This window comes from Tachyglossus aculeatus, chromosome X2 (genome assembly GCF_015852505.1).
Source record: "Tachyglossus aculeatus isolate mTacAcu1 chromosome X2, mTacAcu1.pri, whole genome shotgun sequence".
Classification (NCBI taxonomy): domain Eukaryota; kingdom Metazoa; phylum Chordata; class Mammalia; order Monotremata; family Tachyglossidae; genus Tachyglossus; species Tachyglossus aculeatus.
The window spans coordinates 17,337,793-17,358,301 of NC_052100.1; the positions used below are offsets into that span (position 1 = coordinate 17,337,793).

The window sequence follows — 20,509 nt, forward strand, 5'->3', positions numbered from 1 at the left end:
GACAAGTTGATTCATTACCTGAAAACCAAAGGTGTAAAGAGTTTGTTTGATGCATAGGTGGTTGGGCAACCACTGGAGGTTTTTGAGGAGTGGGGAGACATGGGCTGAACGTTTTGAAAGAAAAATGATCCACCAGAAGAGTGAAGTGTGGACTGCAGTGGGGAGAGACAGGAGGCAGGGAGGTCAACAAGGAGGCTGATGCAGTAATTAAGGCAGGATAGGATAAGTGCTTGGATGAACATAGTAGCGGTTTGGATGACGAGGAAAGGGAAGGCAGTCCATTTCAGCTGAGCTGGGATTGTGTAGACATGATTTAAAATATTAACAGAGTATTTCAGTTATTTTAAAGTTCATCAGTAGTATTAGTAATAGTATTAATTTTATTGAGTATGCCCTTGGGACATATGGAATAATAAAGCGCCAGTGTTCCCTGCCTTCAAGGAGCTCATACTCCAATGAGGGAGACCAACACAAAAATTTCAACTAGAGTAGTCTAAATAAATACCCCTGATTTTTAGATGAATACTTTAAAAAAAATCACTTTGTCCAATTTAGTGCCTTTTAAAGCAAAAGGAGGGTTTTTAAAAAAATTCATTCAATTTTTAAAGAAAATGTCTCTAAGATGAACTCGCCAATTTTTGAATCAAAGTGAAGATTGATTTGTATTTTCACCAAAGTACCTTTTTGCAATGTGTTAACTATTTTAAAGAGTCTCTAATTGCCCCTCTCAAATAGGAATTTTCAATTTCTGTATTGCAATGTAGTCCTCAAACTTCCTTCTAGAAACAGAAAAATAAAATTGGATTTTTGTAAGGTGGAGTGATGTGTATGTTATTCTTATTTTCAGCATATGGTAGGTAATCTTTCAATTTGATTTTTAAGCCTTGCTCTCTAATATAGATAATCTAGTCTTTTCTTGTGCAGACTGTTTAATTCAGATAGGTTGAAGTTGCCTCCAAAGATTGGCGTTAAATTGAGGAAACCATTCATGTAGTAAATAAGATAATTTGTTTTCACCCTGAAAGATTAAAATATAGATTTTTTTTAATACTCTTTGCGATTTTAACACGTGAACTATCTGCTCTGTTGGCATCAGCTTTCCGAATATACTATGAATGCTTCCATTGTGTAGTACTTTTATGTGGTTCTGCAGAGGGTTTTTTTAAATAACCTATACCATAGGTTTGGCAGTTTTATTTAGAGAAATGACAAATAATTCAATTATTACAAGATAATATGCTGCTTACCAAAGTATCATTTTGTATCATGTGACATTTAAATCAGAATTTCCTCAGAAATAATATTTTACAGTAAGAAAAAGTTTTGAGTGGAGTAAATCAAAATTCTTTGATAATAATGATAACAGTAATAATAATAATAATAATAATACGTGCTTACTAGGCACTTTTTTAAGCACTGGGCCAGATAAAAGATAACACTGGGTCAGATACTATGTGCCAAGCTCTGAACTTGGAAGATGCTGTGTGACCTTGGGCAAGCCACTTAATTTCTCTATGCCTCAGTTACTTCATCTGTAAAATGGGGATTAAGACTGTGAGCCCCACGTGGGACAACCTGATTACCTTATATCTATCCCAGTGCTTAGAACAGTGCTTGGCACATAGTAAGTACTTAAAAAATACCATAATCATTATTATTATCATTACAAGATAATCAGGTCCCACACTGGGCTCACAGTCTCAATCCCATTTTACAGATGAGGAAACTGAAGCACAGAGAAGTCACGTGACTTGCCTAAAGTCACACAGCAGGCAAATGGCAAAGCCGGGATTAGAACCCATTCCCATGCTCTTTCCAGTAGACTATGCTGCCTTTTCTGAATGCTCATTTTTAAACCAGCTGATATTTCTCAGCACTTTTTTGTATTTTCTTATGGAGAAAACGATAAGCCAATATTTAAAGAATACCAAATTTTTTTCTATTTTTTTCCCATCAAAAGCTAAGATCATCACTTTTAAATGAGAAAGGGGAACCCAAGACTGAAATGGGTTCACCTTAGACTCCAAATGCCAGATAGATATGTATAGCTTAATTTCGCTTAATCATTATGAGATTAGTCATGCAACTTGAACATCCGATCAATCTCTTCCTGTCTGCTGGTGAAATCAATTACTGGAGGGCAGGGATCACCTCTACCAACTTGGATGTACTGTACTTTCTTAAGTGCTTAGTTCAGTGCTTGGCACAGAACAAGTGTCCATTAAATGCCATTGATGGGTTGACGGTTGGCCACCAGGCTTCCAATGGACTGTAAAGGACTTTGAACAATCATCTAGTCCCTTCCTTTATCAATCAATCAATCAATCATTTAGTGGTATTTATTGAGCACTTACTGTATGTAGAGCACTGTACTAAGCATTTGGGAGAGTACAGGACAACAGAGTTGGTAGACATGTTCCCTGCCCACCAGGAGCTCACAGTCTAGAGCAGGAAGACAGCCATTCAGATAAACAATGGATATGTACATAAGTGCTGTGGGGTTGAGAGTAAGGGAGTTTCAGATGCTTAAAAGGTACAGCTCCAAGTGCACAGGTGACACAGAAAGGAGGGGAAGTAGGGGAAATGAGGGCTTAGTCAGAGAAGGCCTCTTGGAGGAGAGGTGGTTTTTCATAAGGCTTTGAAGGTGGAGAGAGCGTTGGTCTGTTGTGTATGAATGGAGAGGGAGTTCCGGGCCAGAAAGAAGGCATGGGCAAGGGGTCGGTAGTGAAATAGGCAAGAATGAGGTACAGTGAGCAGGTTGGCGTTAGAAAGGCTAAGCGTGCAGGGTGGGTTGTAGTAGCAAATCAGTGAGGTAAGATAGGAAGGGGTGAGCTGATTGAATGCTTTAACGCCAAGGGCAAGGAGTTTCTGTTTGATGCGGAGGTGGATAGGCAACCACTAGAGGGTCTTGAGGAGTAGGGAGACGTGAACTGAACAGTTTTTTAGAAAAATGATTGTATGGACTAGAATGGGGAGATGCAGGAGGCAGGGAAGTCAGTGAGGAGGCTGAAGCGATAGTCAAGGTGGGATAGGATAAGTGCTTGGATTTGCGTAGTAGCAGGTTGGGTGGAGAGAAAAGCGTGGATTATAGTGATGTCATGAAGGTAGACCTGACGGGATTTAATGACAGATTGAGTATGTGGATTGAATGAAAGAGATGAGTTGAAGTTAATGCCAAGGTTAAGGGCTGGTGAGACAGGGAGGATAGTGGTGTTGTTTACAGTGCTGGGAGAGACATGAGGAAGCCAGGGTTTATGTGGGAAGATGAGGAGTTGTGTTTAGGACACATTAACTTCAGCGTCAGTTAGGGCTATATCTAAGCCATCTTCGATAGGTGGGAATGTATCCTATTTGTAAAGACCTCTAGAGAAGGTAGCTCTCTTCCGAAACCAATACAATGACAAATGTCCTCCCCCACCACTCCCCAATGTCAGAAAAGTCTTTTCCATATCTTGTGTTCAAAGAATCAGTGCCCAGGAATGGACAATGAAGTATTGTTCTTTTGAAAGTTGAGGTAAGTACTAGCAGTAGTAGTAGTAGTAATAATAATAATAATAATAATGGTATTTGTGAAGCGTTTACTATGTGCCAAGCACTGTTCTAAGCTCTGGGGTAGATACAAGGTAATCAGGTTGTCCCACGTGGGGCTCAGTCTTAATCCTCATTTTGCAGGTGAGGTGACTGAGGCACAGAGAAGTGAAGTGACTTGCCCAAAGTCACACAGCTGACAAGTGGTGGAGCCGGGATTAGAACCCAAGACCGCTGACTCCCAAGCCCGTGCTTTTGCCATTAAGCCACACTTCTTCTCAGTAGAATGACCTGGGTTCAATCCCGGCTCCGCCACACATCTGCTGTGTGACCTTGGGCAAATCACTTCACTTCTCTGTGCCTCAGTTACCTCATCTGTAAAATGGGGATTAAGAGTGTGAGCCCCATGAGGGACAGGGACAGTGTCCTACCTGATTAACTCGTATCTACCCCAGCACTTAGAACAGTGCTTGGCCCATAGTAAGCACTTAACAAGTCTTGTCTTACCTTATGCTGTCGAGTCGTTTCCAACCCATAGCGATGCCATGGACACATCTCTCCCAGAACGCCCCACCTCCATCTGCAATCGTTCTGGTAGTGGATCCATAGAGTTTTCTTGGTAAAAATACAGAAGTGGTTTATCATTGCCTTCTTCCGTGCAGTGAACTTGAGTCTCAGCCCTCTACTCTCTCCCATGCCGCTGCTGCCCAGCACAGGTGAGTTTTGACTTGTAGCAGATGGCCTTCCACTCGCTTGCCACTGCCCAAGCTAGGAATGGAATGGGTAGGCCTCTGCTTGACTCTCCCTCCCATAGCTGAGACTGAGAGAGTACTGGAAACTCTCCAGGTGCGATCCTGAGAGGCGGGCTTAACAAGTACCATAATTATTATTTAGTAGTAAAAGTAGTAGCGGCAGTAACAGTAGAAGGAATAGGAATAGTAGTAGCATTTCCTTAGCCTTGTGAGTCCCATGTGGGTGGGGACAGTGTCTGATTTAACTTGTATCTACCCCAGCAGTTAGAACATGTAGTAAGCTTGGGCTTAGTTGGGGTTCGGCCCACCCAGTCTTGACCTTACCAATATAGCTGCTGCTTGACGCATTATGAAGATAGGGTTTGCCAAAACATCCTTTGCTTTCTAGAGAAGCACGTGGGAAGCAGCATGGCGTAGAGGATAGAGCACAGGCCTAGGAGTTCTTGGGTTCTAATCCTGGCTACGCCACGTGTCTGTTGTCTGACCTTGGGGAAGTCACTTCACTTCTCTGTAAAATAGGGATTAAGAGTGTGAGCCCCACGTGGGACAGGGACTATGTCCAATCCTATTTTCCTGTATCCACCCCAGTACTTAGTACAGTGCCTGGCACATAGTAAGAACTTAACAAATACTATCAACCTACGCATCAGGCAAAAACTCCTCACCCTGGGCTTCAAGGCTCTCCATCACCTCGCCCCCTCCTACCTCACCTCCCTTCTCTCCTTCTACAGCCCAGCCCGCACCCTCCGCTCCTCTGCCGCTAATCTCCTCACCGTGCCTCGTTCTCGCCTGTCCCGCCGTTGACCCCCGGCCCACGTCATCCCCCTGGCCTGGAATGCCCTCCCTCCGCACATCCGCCAAGCTAGCTCTCTTCCTCCCTTCAAAGCCCTACTGAGAGCTCACCTCCTTCAGGAGGCCTTCCCAGACTGAGCCCCCTCCTTCCTCTCCCCATCCCCTCCGCCTTACCTCCTTCCCCTCCCCACAGCACCTGTATATACGTTTGTACATATTTGTTACTCTATTTTACTTGTACATATTCATTCTATTTATTTTATTTTGTTAATATGTTTGGTTTTGTTCTCTGTCTCCCCCTTCCAGACTGTGAGCCCACTGTTGGGTAGGGACTGTATCTATATGTTGCCAACTTGTACTTCCCAAGCGCTTAGTACAGTGCCCTGCACACAGTAAGCGCTCAATAAATGCGATTGAATGAATGAATGAATGAACTATCATTATTATTATTATTAGAGAGCAAACACCAAAGGGCAGGAGAAACCCACTGGGAAACACCGCTTGGTTATGGTGTAGGGCCTCTTGACTCCTGCTCTCTTAGATTACTACCCTTCCCGCCTCCCCACCCCCCAAACAAACACCCCTTGACAAAAGCCCACCTTACTCTAGGTTCCCAGCCAGGCATGTAGGGCAAACCAAGGCTGTCCACACAGCTCCTTTCCATCTCTGTCCTGAATAGAAAGCCATCTTGAAGATGTGTGGTGAGACCTGGATGAAGTGTGAACTCAAGTTGTTCATTAAGGAGCAATTTTCCTACTCTGCATCTTTTTTGAATGGAAAATCTGGCAAACCGTCTCTATATGATATACATACACGGATACATAAATACACACCTCTCACTTTCAAAGAGGTTACATTTTCTCTTATATATGGTTTAAAGTGTGAATGTCCTTGGGTTTTTAGTTAACAGCCATTCACTGGCATTTTGAGGGACTACATAATTTAAAACTTGTAAGTCTAAAAATTGTAACTCTAACAGAATCACATTAAAAAAACACAGACTATCACCTTCTGCTTAATGGCAGTAGTACATGATTCACTGTTGGTAAATATTTCATGTATTTTTCACATCTACCAGTGTTCCCTTTGTATTGCAAGGAAAATGGAAGGTAAATCCATGTGTACTTTAGACAGTAAGAAAACATTGCTTTATGTTGGATATTACATAAACATGCAGATTTGATTCCCTCTTCACTCATGCTGTAAAAAGGAAGTTTTAAAGTGGTTAGCTATACCTGAAAATGTAAATGCACTAGCCTAATGTGATGTTGAAGAAAAATTAAGACAAATGATACTGCATCGCTGCCACAAACTGCAGCTTGTTCAAAATTCACTTTAGTTATTATACTGTGAATACGTGTACTAAACCTCCTCTGTGTATGCACAATTTATGTTGAATGCAACATGAATCATTTTAATAGACCAAGCAAAAAGTCCCCAAAGTCAATTTTCAAATTATGAACCCTGGAATGGAATATAACAACAATGAACAACAAATAGTTCAGACTTTATTCTGAACTATGGATGAACCATTAAAGGTACAGTATGCTCTTTCTGAGAGATATTTTCATTTGTCAGCCTAATGGCAAACTAACAGAGAACGAGTCATTTGAAAAAACGTGTTATTCTCTCAATTTTTAAAAGCATCATGTTCAATTCCTTTAATCAGACTCTTCTCAACAAACATCAAACAGATATGCATTATTCAGAAATAGGTAAAAATGTAAGAATTCATTCATTTTCAAGGGAAAGCCATATTATATCAAAACACAGGTAACATTGAGCTGTATAGAAGTCTAAAAGGTAAATGAAAGTGATGCAAAAAGAGAAAATCAGTCCAAATCTTCAAGGAAACAACATTGACTTGATCAGCAATAATATTTACATTACTTTTTAGAGCACAGTAGTAAGTGCTTAGGAGGGTATAAAGATGCTGGTCCTCAAGTTTACCATCCAATAGAAATGATATACAAATAGTGGGAGCAGCAGGAATAACAAACATACAACTGGTAACAGCGCTTAGTACAGTGCTCAAGCGTTTAGTACAGTGCTCTGCACACAGTAAGCGCTCAATAAATATGATTGAATGAACAGCAAGAGTAAGGAAAGTTGAATAAGCAAGTGAATAAATAAGTAGTATGTGTGTATGTATAGATATGTATGTATATATCTAAGAATGTATATATATATATATATACATTAACATATGACTGATTTTGGTAGCTATTGAGTTGACAGCGTGAGGTAGTGGAAATTAATCAGGGACAACTTCCTGGAGGGGGTGGGATTTCCAGAGGACTTAGACTGTGAGCCTGTTTTTGGGAAGGGATTGTCTCTATCTGTTGCCGAATTGTACTTTCCAAGCACTTAGTACAGTGCTCTGCACACAGTAAGTGCTCAATAAATATGACTGACTGCATGAATGAATGAGTGAAGAAAGAGAGAGAACTGAAGTCTGACTGATTTATTGGGGTGAGAGTTCTAGGCAGGAGGAAGAAGGCAGAGGATAAAATGGGGATTAAGTCCCATCTGATTATCTTCTATCTACCCCAGTGTTTTGCAGAGTGCTTGGCACATTGTAAATGTCCTTATCATCAGGAGAGGCAGGAGCTTAGCACAAGAAAGTGAGCTTCAGAGCAGCAGTACAAGCACTGAATTAAGGACTGAGATGAAAAATATACCAGCAAGTATGACACACATCCCTGACCCTCAAGAAGCTCACAATCTAAAGTGGGAAAGGGTTAGGTAAAGATGAAACAGTAAAAACCCAATCAGCATGGCTTAGTGATGTAGCTTGGAGTCCAATAAGCTGGGTGGTAACAGGGACCCACAAGGGTCTGACATTATTTGCTGCCCAGGTCATCCAGAAATCTGTTATAACCAAAGGCTTCCATCAATCAATCAATCAATCAGTGGTATTTATTGAGTGATTACTGTGTGGAGAGCACTGTGCTGTTTGGCAGTGTACAATAGGGGCAGAGTTGGTAGACATGATCCCTGCCCACAGGGAGTTTACAGTCTAGAGGGTAGACAAACATGAAGATACACTAGAGATACGGGAAATTTTCTCCTTGAACCCTTCCTGTCTGGCTTCGGCCCCCTTCGCCCCACCAAAACTGCCCTCTTAAAGGTCACCAATGATCTCCTTCTTGTCAAATCCAATAGTTTCTAATCCTAATCCTCCTCGATCTCTTGGGTGCCTTTGACACTGTTGACCACTCCCTTCTTCTGGAAATGTTATCCAAACTTGGTTTCGCTGAAACTCTCCTGGTTTTCCGTCTATCTCTCTGACCGCTCCTTCTCAGATTCTTTCACCGGCTCCTCCTCTGTCTCCCACCCTCTAACTGTGGGAGCCCTTCAAGGCTCAGTTCTGGGTCCCCATCTATTCTCCGCCTACACCCACTCCCTCAGAGAACTCATTTGCTCCCATGACTTTAACTACCATCTCTAAACTGATGATTCCAAATCTAAATCTTCAGTCCTGTTCTCTCTCCTTCTCTGCAGTCTCACATTTCCTCCTGCCTTCAGGTGAGGACAGTGTAAGTGGAGCCAAAGTAAAATAATATTTCCAGGAGTAGGGGATGGGCCACAGTGTGAGGCAACAGAAAGGTCATGGAGGATTAGGATGGAGTTGTGGCCTTTGGATTTGGTAAGAAGGAGGTCATTGGTCACCTTAGAAAAGGCCATTTCCTTTTAGTGAAAGGGGTGGAAGCTAGATGGGAGGGGGTCAAGTAGAGAATTGGAGGAGAGGAAGTGGAGACGGCAAGTGGAGACAACTCAAGTTTGGAGACGAATGGTGTGAGGGAGCTGGAGTGACAACTGGAGGGTGCTGTGGGATCAGGAGAGTTTTTTTAGGCTGGGGACACATAGGAATGTTTGAAAGCAGAGAGGAAAAACTAATTGGAAGGTGAAATGTTATAGATGACAATTCAGGGAAGGAAAAAGGCAGAGGACAAATGTTTTGTGGGAAGGGATGAAGTCAGAGGTGCAGGTGGAGGGGTTAGAATTTGTGAGGATGCAGGAGATCACCTCGAGATCTGGGAAGGATGGGAGAGTTGAAGCAGGGTCACGAGGAGGGAGGGCCTGGAGAGGAACAAGGGAGATTTTAGGGAGATCATGCCTACTAGTTTCAATTTTATTAATTAAGCATATGGCAAGGATATTAGGGGTAAGATATAGGGACAGGGGGACAGGAGGTTTAAGAAGGAGGGAATTAAAAGTCTGAAACAGCTGGTGTGGGCAATGGGCATGGGTTTCAATAAGGATGGAGATGTATTATTGCTGGGAGGAGGAGAGGGCAGAGTTAAATCAATCAATCAATCGTATTTATTGAGCGCTTACTGTGTGCAGAGCACTGTACTAAGCGCTTGGGAAGTACAAGTTGGCAACATATAGAGACAGTCCCTACCCAACAGTGGGCTCACAGTCTAGAAGGGGGAGACAGAGAACAAAACCAAACATATTAACAAAATAAAATAAATAGAATAGATATGTACAAGTAAAATAAAGAAATAAATAGAGTAATAAATATGTACAAACATATATACATATATACAGGTGCTGTGGGGAAGGGAAGGAGGTAAGACGGGGGGATGGAACGGGGGACAAGGGGGAGAGGAAGGAGGGGGCTCAGTCTGGGAAGGCCTCCTGGAGGAGGTGAGCTCTCAGTAGGGCCTTGAAGGGAGGAAGAGAGCTAGCTTGGCGGATGGGCAGAAGGAGGGCATTCCAGGCCCGGGGGATGACGTGGGCCGGGGGTCGATGGCGGGACAGGCGAGAACGAGGCACGGTGAGGAGATTAGCGGCAGAGGAGCGGAGGGTGCGAGGAGGGCTGTAGAAGGAGAGAAGGGAGGTGAGGTAGGAGGGGGCGAGGTGATGGAGAGCCTTGAAGCCCAGGGTGAGGAGTTTCTGCCTGATGCGCAGATTGATTGGTAGCCACTGGAGATTTTTGAGGAGGGGAGTAACATGCCCAGAGCATTTCTGGACAAAGACAATCCGGGCAGCAGCATGAAGTATGGATTGAAGTGGGGAGAGACACGAGGATGGGAGATCAGAGAGAAGGCTGATGCAGTAGTCCAGACGGGATAGGATGAGAGCTTGAAAGAGCAGGGTAGTGGTTTGGATGGAGAGGAAAGGGCGGATCTTGGCAATGTTGCGGAGCTGAGACCGGCAGGTTTTAGTGACGGCTTGGATGTGAGGGGTGAATGAGAGAGCGGAGTCGAGGATGACACCAAGGTTGCGGGCTTGTGAGATGGGAAGGATGGTAGTGCTGTCAACAGTGATGGGAAAGTCAGGGAGAGGGCAGGGTTTGGGAGGGAAGACAAGGAGTTCACTCTTGGACATGTTGAGTTTTAGGTGGCGTGCAGACATCCAGATGGAGATGTCCTGAAGGCAGGAGGAGATGCGAGCCTGGAGGGAGGGGGAGAGAGCAGGTGCAGAGATGTAGATTTGGGTGTCATCAGCATAGAGATGATAGTTGAAGCCGTGGGAGCGAATGAGGTCACCAAGGGAGTGAGTGTAGATCGAGAACAGAAGGGGACCAAGAACTGAACCTTGGGGAACCCCCACAGGGAGGGGATGGGAGGGGGAGGAGGAGCCTGCAAAAGAGACTGAGAATGAACGTCCGGAGAGATAAGAGGAGAACCAGGAGAGGACGGAGTCTGTGAAGCCAAGGTTGGATAGCGTGTTGAGGAGAAGGGGGTGGTCCACAGTGTCGAAGGCAGCTGAGAGGTCGAGGAGGATTAGGATAGGGTATGAGCCGTTGGATTTGGCAAGCGGAGGTCATTGGTGACCTTTGAGAGGGCAGTTTCCGTGGAATGTAGGGGACGGAAGCCAGACTGGAGGGGATCGAGGAGAGAGTTGGTGTTGAGGAATTCGAGGCAGCGTGTGTAGACAACTCGTTCAAGGAGTTTGGAAAGGAATGGTAGGAGGGATATGGGGCGATAACTAGAAGGTGAGGTGGGGTCAAGAGAGGGTTTTTTTAGGATGGGAGAGACACAGGCATGTTTGAAGGCAGCGGGGAAGGAACCAGTGGAGAGTGAGCGGTTGAAGATGGAAGTTAAGGAGGGGAGAAGGGATGGAGCGAGAGATTTCATGAGATGAGAGGGAATGGGGTCAGAAGCACAGGTGGCCAGAGTAGCACTTGAGAGGAGGGAGGAGAGCTCCTCTGAGGATACTGCTGGGAAGGATGGGAGAGTAGCAGAGAGTGTTGAGAGCCGGGGGGTTGGAGAGTTGGGGGGAGTGACTTTGGGGAGGTCAGACCTGATGGATTTAATTTTGTTAATGAAGTAGGAGGCCAGATCGTTGGGGGTGAGGGAAGGAGGAGGGGGAGGAACCGGGGGCCTGAGAAGGGAGTTGAATGTACGGAAGAGCTGGCGGGGATGATGGGCATGGGTGTCAATAAGGGAGGAGAAATAGGTTTGTCTGGCAGAGGAGAGGGCTGAGTTAAGGCAGGAAAGGATAAACTTGAAGTGAACGAGGTTGACATGGTGTTTAGACTTTCGCCAGCAGCGTTCGGCAGCTCGAGCATAAGAGCGAAGGAGGCGGACAGTGGCAGTGATCCAGGGCTGTGGGTTAGTGGTATGAGAGCGGTGAAGGGAAAGGGGAGCGAGTGAGTCTAGCTGAGTAGAAAGGGTAGATTTGAGAGCAGTAATCTGATCATCAAGACTGGGTAGAAAGGAGAGGGAGGTGAAGTGGGGTGTGAGGCGCTCAGAAAGATGGATGGGTCAAGAGAGCGGAGATCTCTGTGAGGGAGTAATATGGATTTACAGGGGAAAGGAGTGTGAGTGAGGAGGCAGGTGAGAAGATTATGATCAGAGAGAGGGATTTCAGAGTTGGTGAGGGTGGACACAGTGCAGCGGTAGGAGATGATGAGGTCGAGGGTATGACCAAGTTGGTGAGTGGGTGAGGTGGGGTGGAGCAAGAGGTTGGCAGCGTCGAGGAGAGATAGAAGGCAGGCGGCAGAGGAGTCATCAGGGATATCCATGTGGATGTTGAAGTCTCCGAGGATCAGAGTGGGCATGGAAAAGGAGAGAAGGAAGGTGAGGAAGGGGTCAAAATCGTTAAAGAAGTTGGAGGTGGGGCCGGGGGGGGGGTGGGCGGTAGATGACCGCTACAAGAATCTGGAGGGGGTGGTAGAGGCGAATAATGTGGGCTTCAAAGGAAGGGAATAAAGGGAAGGGGGAGAAGGGGTAGTGTGAAAGTGACATTGGGAGGCGAGAAGGAAACCGACACCTCCTCCTTTTCCAGTGAGTCTGGGGGAGTGGGAGAAGAAGAGGCCTCCACTGGAGAGAGCAGCAGAAGAGACCGTGTCGTCCGGAGACAACCATGTTTCAGTTAGGTTGAGGAGGAGTAGAGAGCTGGAAAGGAATAGGTCCAGGATGAAAGGGATCTTACTTATAATGGAGCGGGGGTTCCAGAGGCCACACTTGGCAGTAGCTGTCGAGGGAGGGGAGGGAGGGGGAAGGGTGCGAGGGGTGGGGAGGGTTTGGATTGGGGTGAGTTGGCGGGGGCCTAGGCGGGGAGAGTGGGAAGAGGGGTGGTGATGGGAAAGGAGAACTGGGATGGGGTGGGGGCGGGGAGGGAGGAGTGGAGGACTGGCGCTGGTACAGAGGGATCCTTGGTAGGGGGTGATGGGGAGTGGTCTTGGTGGGGGAGAGGGGAAGGGGAAGGTGAGGAGTGGGAATGGCAGTTGGGAGCAAGGGAATTGAAAGTTCATGGTGAGGTCAACAGGGCAAGTGACAGTACAGCCGGAGGTTAACAATTGAGATGCAGAAGCGATGGAACAGTAGCATCATCATCATCATCATGAATCGTATTTATTGAGCGCTTACTATGTGCAGAGCACTGTACTAAGCGCTTGGGAAGTACAAATTGGCAACATATAGACAGTCCCTACCCAACAGTGGGCTCACAGTCTAAAAGGGGGAGACAGAGAACAAAACCAAACATACTAACAAAATAAAATAAATAGGATAGATATGTACAAGTAAAATAAATAAATAAATAGAGTAATAAATATGTACAACCATATATACATATATACAGGTGCTGTGGGGAAGGGAAGGAGGTAAGACGGGGGGGATGGAGAGGGGGACGAGGGGGAGAGGAAGGAAGGGGCTCAGTCTGGGAAGGCCTCCTGGAGGAGGTGAGCTCTCAGCAGGGCCTTGAAGGGAGGAAGAGAGCTAGCTTGGCGGATGGGCAGAGGGAGGGCATTCCAGGCCCGGGGGATGACGTGGGCCGGGGGTCGATGGCAGGACAGGCGAGAACGAGGTACGGTGAGGAGATTAGCGGCGGAGGAGCGGAGGGTGCGGGCTGGGCAGTAGAAGGAGAGAAGGGAGGTGAGGTAGGAGGGGGCGAGGTGATGGAGAGCCTTGAAGCCGAGGGTGAGGAGTTTCTGCCTGATGCACAGATTGATTGGTAGCCACTGGAGATTTTTGAGGAGGGGAGTAATATGCCCAGAGCGTTTCTGGACAAAGATAATCAATGATATAAATAGGCGATGGCATCACAGGGGGTAGTTAAATGATTAACATGCTATGGCAATAATAAAATTGGCAGATAATGATGTCACAGAGAGCAGATACAAACTATTATGTGCTGGAGTAGGGTGGACCTGTTAAGGGGGTCAGGGAGCAGAGATACCTGGGGAGAGGAGTGAACAGCCAACTAGCATGGGAGGGCTGAGTAGGTGCGAATGAGGTTGTCGTTAATGTATGTAACTTAGTGATAACAAGGGCCTTTTTCCCGGGGTGGTGGTGGGGGGGGGAGAGTCAGTCAGGACTGGACCGGGTAGGGGGGATGGGGGGCACTTTAAGGAAGGTCGCTTAAATGGGGTGGGGGGGGTGGAAGCAGGGGGCGTCTATGGGGGCGGTCTGAGGAGAGGAGCCTTCCGGGAGCAGCAAGGCTGCGCGGTGTGATGGCGGGCGGGCAGGTTAAAGCAGGTGAGGATGAGTTTGAGATGGACGAGATTAGCCTGATGTCCTGATTTCTGACAGGCGTACCCTGCAGCTCAAGCACTAGAGAGGAGGAAGCGACTGTGGAGGTAATCCAAGGTTGTTTGTTAGTTGTTTGAGATCAACGGAGGGATGGGGGAAGAAGGAGTCTTCCTTTCATTTGTAAAATGGAGATTAAATACGTATTCTTCCTATGCCTTTGACCGTGAACCCTGTGTGCGACAGGGACTGTCTGATCTGATTGCACTGAATCTATCCCAACACATAGCACAGTGCTTGGCATATAGTGGTAAAATAGATACCACAATCATTATTAGTAAGAACTCAAATGATACCAAAGGTGTTTGCTTCTGAGTCAGGGATGGTGGTGTTGTTGTCAGTGGTGATAGGAAAGTTAGGAGAAGCAGATTTAGGAAGGAAGATAATGAGTACAGTCTCAGTTGTGTTGAATTTAGGATCACTGAATGGCTATCTAATATTCATTGAGCACCTCGTGGGTGCAGTTCACTGTACTAGTTGCATAAGTCAACAGCCTCTGCTGTTGAGGAGCTTTTTTAATCATTATTCCATGATTGATGCTCCTAAACATGATACAGTATATTAGCCAAAGAGCTGAAGGAGAAGGTGGATAATTAGTGAGTTTCATTGAGTAGAATATCTAGCCAGGTGTAGAGGAGATCTGATGGCTTTTTATGAATGAATATCATTATTTTGAGAGGATGATGAATTAGTATATCTGGCTTTAGTGGCTGTTTGAAGAACAATTCTACAGTCTAGTCTGTGGTGGTGCCTATGGGTTGTGGTGATTCTAAAATAATCCTGGTGGTTTTTCTGGTGATGAATTGGCAATGTAGAATACTCTTTTTGCTTTTCAAATGTTTGTTTCTGTAACTCCATTCAAATTCATATCCCATGTCCTATATAGCTCAAAGTGTTTACAAAGTCACACGAACTGTTTTGGGGTTGTAATGTGGTTTTATGGCTATGAACATCAAGATGTGTATAGATTAAGTATCATTATGTTTTTCACATACAACGGAAACAGTACACTTGAATCTGCTTTAGTCATATGTATGACCATTACTAGAATTAAGGTACATGATTATAGTGTAGTAAATCTCACATAGCGCTGTAGATGCATTTTGGGGTATTTCTTATAAAATCACCTCTTCTAAATCCTGGAGTCAGCAGTAAATACGAACTCACATTTTTAATAATTTCCTAATTTTTGCTAGGTATTAAAGTACAATCTTTAGAGTGTTTGGGAGGAGAGGTTGGCAGAAGCCTATTTTCTTCTTTTCCTCAGTTTCTGTCTGCTCTTGTTTCCTATCTTTCACCTCCCTACTCCAGTCTTCTCTCCTTGACTCATTTCTGTCAGCACTTCATAGTCATACTAGGACTAGGCTGATCAGATTGCTGAGCTGCCTGGGAAATTTGAGCAAGTGCTTAGTACAGTGCCCTGCATGCAGTAGGTGCCCAATAAAATACAGCCGATTGTTAGAATGATTTACCGCCCCCGCCCACCACCACCACTTTGTTTTCCCTTAGATTTCATTGACCACTTATCACTTGAGACTTTATAACTGCCTCACTGTGGGCAGGGAAGGTGTCTATTATATTGTTGTATTGTGCTCCCCACAGCATTTAGTACAGTGCTCTGCACACAGTAAGTGCTCTATAAATACAATTGAACCAGCTTTACCATATTTGCTGGTTTCTTATTTTCCTTTTCTGCATCTCTTCCCCAAATGAACCTCTCAAGGAGTTAGATTTGAATTATGTCATCTTATTTCTTGAAGTGTGCTAGGTTTATATAAACAATATCTTGATAAGTTGTGTCTTCTGAAACTTTGTGAAGTTTTTCCCTATAAATCATTTGCATATACCCCATCTACCAGACCCTCATGTAGTAGGTAAAGCAGACCTGCTGGAGAAAACTACTTTCAGGTCCTAATTATCCAGTTCATTTACTGTGCCAATTTAGGAGAACTGTATATCCTCTCTGAATCTCAGGTTTTCTGTCTTTAATGACAGGTCTTCTGTCTTTCTGCCTGTTTTCTGTCTTCTTCTGTTGAGAAGGAGAAAGGTGGATAGTAAAGCCATAGAGAAATCCCAGAGCACTCCTGGGTCACTTTACAGAGCAGTGTAAAATGTACTCTCACCGTTTTATTCTAACACAGAACTATCTGCATTTTCCTCCTCTAAACTGAAAGTTTCTTGTGTGCGGGAAACATATCTACCAACCCTGTTATATTGTACTCTCCCAAGTGCTCAGTACAGTGATCTGCCTACAGTAAGAACTCAATAAATACCATTGGTTGATTAATTGATCGATTGATTGCTTCTGTTGGTTCTGCCATCACATCACTAAAATCAAACCTTTCCTCAGCATCCAACCCGCTACTATGCTGATCCAAGCATTTATCCTGCCCTCCCTTGATTTCTGCATCAGCCTCCTCCGTACCTCCTTACCTCCTCTCTCTCCCCACTCCAGTACTTAGTTCATTCTGCTGTCCAGATCATTTTTCTAAAATAATGTTCAATTCACACCTCTCCACTCCTTAAGAACCATCATTGGTTGCCCATCCACCTCTGCATCAAACAGAAACTCATTTTCATTCAGATTTAAAGCACTTAATTTTTCATGGCATTTGTTAAGTGCTTACTATGTGTCCGGCACAGTACTAAGTGCTGGGGTAAATGCAAGCAAATCAAGTTGGAACACAGTCCACGTCCCACATGGGCCTCATGGTCGTCATCCTCATTTTACAGATGAGGTAACTGAGGCACAGATAAACCAAGTGACTTGTCCAAGGTCACACAGCAGACAAGTGGTAGAGCCAGGATTTGAACCAGGTCCTTCTGACTCCCAGGCCCTTGCTTTATCCATTAGGCAACACTGCTTCTCACTGGGCCACTCAACCAGCTTGCCCCCTCCTATCTTACCTCACTGATTTCCTTCTACAAATTATCCTGCACACTTCACTCCTCCAACACCAACTTACTCACTGCACCTAGAGCTTATTTATCTCGCCACCAACCCCTTGCTCACATCCCTCTGGCCTGGAACTCCATCCCCCTTCCTATCCGACAGACCACCACTCTCCCCACCTTCAAAGCCTTATTAAAATCACATCTCCTCCAAGAGGTCTTTCCTGACTAAACCTGTATTTCCCCTGCTCTCTCTCCTTTCTATGTTGCCTAGGGATTTGGATCTGTACCCTTTAAGCACTTGATATTCACCCCACCCTCAGCCCCACAGCACTTATGTATATATACCTATAATTTATTTTTATGTCTGTCTCCCCCTCTAGAACATAAACTTCTTGGGGGCTGGGAATGGATCTGCCAATCCTGTAATACTGTACTCAGTAATGCTCAGTAAATACCACTGCTTGATCGTTTGATTGGTATTTTGGGGGACATGCTCCCTGTTTCATTGCCTTGTGGGGTAAGTCTTTTCCCATAGGAAGAAAATATGGGCCGTTCCCAATAGGTTTTCTGGCAGAAGCCAAATGCAAGCTGTTCTCCATACCACAGGACTCCCACTAGCTGTATGGCAGAATGAAGGTCAAACTCAGTTCCTTAGCATACAGTGTTATGGCTGTGACCCAATAAATCACCAACAGTAAGTAAACTCCTTGAGATTATTTGAATAAGCTGTCCTCTATGTTCAGCCACAACTTTCCCTTTCCTACAGGGTTTTTTTCTGGAAACCATTTTGGCTAGTAGAGCACATTAATTCATTCAGTCAATCGTATTTATTGAGTGCTCACTGTGTGCAGAGCACTGTACTAAGCGCTTGGGAAGTACAAGGTACAAGGTATATGTAGAGATGATCCCTACCCAACAGCGGGCTCACAGTCTAGAAGGGGGAGACAGACAACAAAACAAAACATATTAACAAAATAAGATAAATAGAATTAATATGTACAAGTAAAATAAATAGAGTAATAAATCTGTACAAACATATATACAGGTGTTGTGGGGAGGGGAAGGAGGTAGGGCGGGGGGCATGGGGAGGGGGAGAGGAAGGAGGGGGCTCAGTCTGGGAAGGCCTCCTGGAGGAGGTGAGCTCTCAGTAGGGCTTTGTAGGGAGGAAGAGAGCTAGCTTGGTGGTTGTGCGGTGGGAGGGTATTCCAGGCCAGGGAGAGGACGTGAGCAAGGGGTCGATGGCGAGACAGGCAAGAACGAGGCACAGTGAGCAGGTTAGCGGCAGATGAGCGGAAGGTGCGGGCTGGGCTGTAGAAGGAAAGAAGGGAGGTGAGGTAGGAGGGGGCGAGGTGATGGAGAGCCTTGAAACCGAGAGTGAGGAGTTTTTGCCTGATGCATAGGTTGACTGGTAGCCACTGGAGATTTTTGAGGAGGGGAGTAACATGCCCAGAGTGTTTCTGCAGAAAGATGATCCAGGCAGCGGCGTGAAGTATAGACTGAAGTGGGGAGGGACAGGAGGATGGGAGATCAGAGAGGAGGCCAGTTGGGATAGGATGAGAGATTGAACCAGCAGGGTAGTGGTTTGGATGGAGAGGAAAGGGCGGATCTTGGCGATGTTGCAGAGGTGAGACCGGCAGTTTTAGGTGACGGATTGGATGTAGGGGGTGAACGAGAGAGCAGAGTTGAGGATGACACCAAGGTTGCAGGCTTGTGAGATGGGAAGGATGGTAGTGCTGTCAACAGTGATGGGAAAGTCAGGGAGAGGGCAGGGTTTGGGAGGGAAGATAAGGATTTCAGTCTTGGACATATTGAGTTTTAGATGGCGGGCAGACATCCAGATGGAGATGTCTTGAAGGCAGGAGGAGACACAAGCCTGAAGGGAGGGAGAGAGAGCAGGGGTAGAGATGTAGATTTGGGTGTCATCAGCGTAGAGATGATAGTTGAAGCCATGGGAGAGAATGAGTTCACCAAGGGAGTGAGTGTAGATAGAGAACAGAAGGGGACCAAGAACTGACCCTTGAGGAACCCGTACAGTAAGGGGATGGGAGGAGGAGGAGGACCCTGCAAAAGAGACTGAGAATGAACGGCCGGAGAGATAAGAGGAGAACCAGGAGAGGACAGAGTCTGTGAAGCCAAGGTTGGATAGCATGTTGAGGAGAAGGGGGTGGTCCACAGTGTTGAAGGCAGCTGAGAGGTCGAGGAGGATTAGGATAGAGCACATGGTTTTCAGTAACCATAGTTTTCTGCAGTCGTGTGACAGCCCACCACCTCCCATTTCACTCTCACTCAAAAGCCATAGTGGTCCCATTCTAAAGGAACATACCTCCTGGTTAGTCTTGAATTGTGTTTAACCCTCTTAGAGTCCATCACCATGTTCAATAATTTTCTCCAAATTTCATTGCAATTTTTGTTTATCTGGTCTAAACAAAAGGAGAATGAGGAATTTGTGAAGATGGCACAAAAAATGGCCTACTTCTATAAATTTATTAACAGAGAAGCAATAGAGCAGGACAGTGCAGTAAAGCATAACCGGAATCAGTATGGCCTAGTGGAGAGAGTGCGTGCCTGGGAGTCAGAGGGCCTGGGTTCTAATCCCAGCTCCACTGCTTGTCTGCTGTGTGGCCTTGGGCAAGTGACTTCAGTTCTCTGGGTCTAGGTTTCCTCCTCATCTATAAAATGGGGATTAAGACTATGAGTCCTATGCGGGACAGGAACTGTGTCCAACCCGATTTCTTGTATCTACCCCCAGCGCTTAGTCCAGTGCTTAACAAATACCGTAACCCTGCCCAGTACCCCCCATCCAAGAAAACCAAAAAAAAAAAAGGTCAGTCTTAGTATGTGCAAATTATGAGTCCTGCTTTGGGTTTTTAATCGCACATGCTCCCATAGGTGAATTTCATAATCAATCAACTGTATTTATTGAGAACTTACTGTGCAAAGCACTGTACTAAGCATTTGGGAGAGTACAGTGCAACAGTAGAACAGACACATTCCCTGCTCACAACAATCTTACAGTCCAGAGGGGAAGACAGACTGATATAAATAAATAAATTACAGATATATACATAAGTGCTGCACGGCTGGGAGGGGAGGACGAATTAAGAGAGCAAGTCAGGGCAACACCGAAGGGAGTGGAAGAAAAGGAAAAGAGGGCTTAGTCAGGGAAGACCTCTTGGAGGAGATGTGCCTTCAATAAGATTTTGAAGGCAAGTAGAGTAATTGCCTGTCAGATATGAAGAGGAAGGGCATTCCAGGCCAGAGGGAAGATATGGGCGAGAGGTTGTCAGTGAGATAGATGAGGCCGAGGTACAGCGAGTAGGTTGGCATTAGAGGAGCAAAGTGTTCGGGCTCGGTTGTAGTAGGAGAGAAACGAGGTGAGATGGTAGGGGGCAAGGTGATGGAGTGCTTTAAAGCTGATGGTAAGGAACTGTTTGATGTAGAGGTGGACGGGCAACCACTGGAGGTTCTTGAGAAGTGGGGAAACATGGACTGAACATTTTTGTAGAAAAATGATCCAGGCAGCAGAGTGAAGTATGGACTGGAGTGGGGAGA

General features: G+C 45.5%; 1 protein-coding gene and 1 non-coding gene across 2 annotated transcripts in view; one reads left to right on the top strand and one right to left on the bottom strand.

The window, feature by feature from the left end:
- The window catches only part of WWOX (WW domain containing oxidoreductase), a 1,164,534-nt gene that overhangs the window by 278,914 nt on the left and 865,111 nt on the right, over positions 1 to 20,509 (top strand). The gene's annotated exons all lie outside the window — the stretch shown is intronic.
- LOC119949752 lies at positions 4,255 to 4,392 on the bottom strand. The gene has a single exon (XR_005457290.1). It is a non-coding gene; the product is annotated as a small nucleolar RNA SNORA7 (small nucleolar RNA).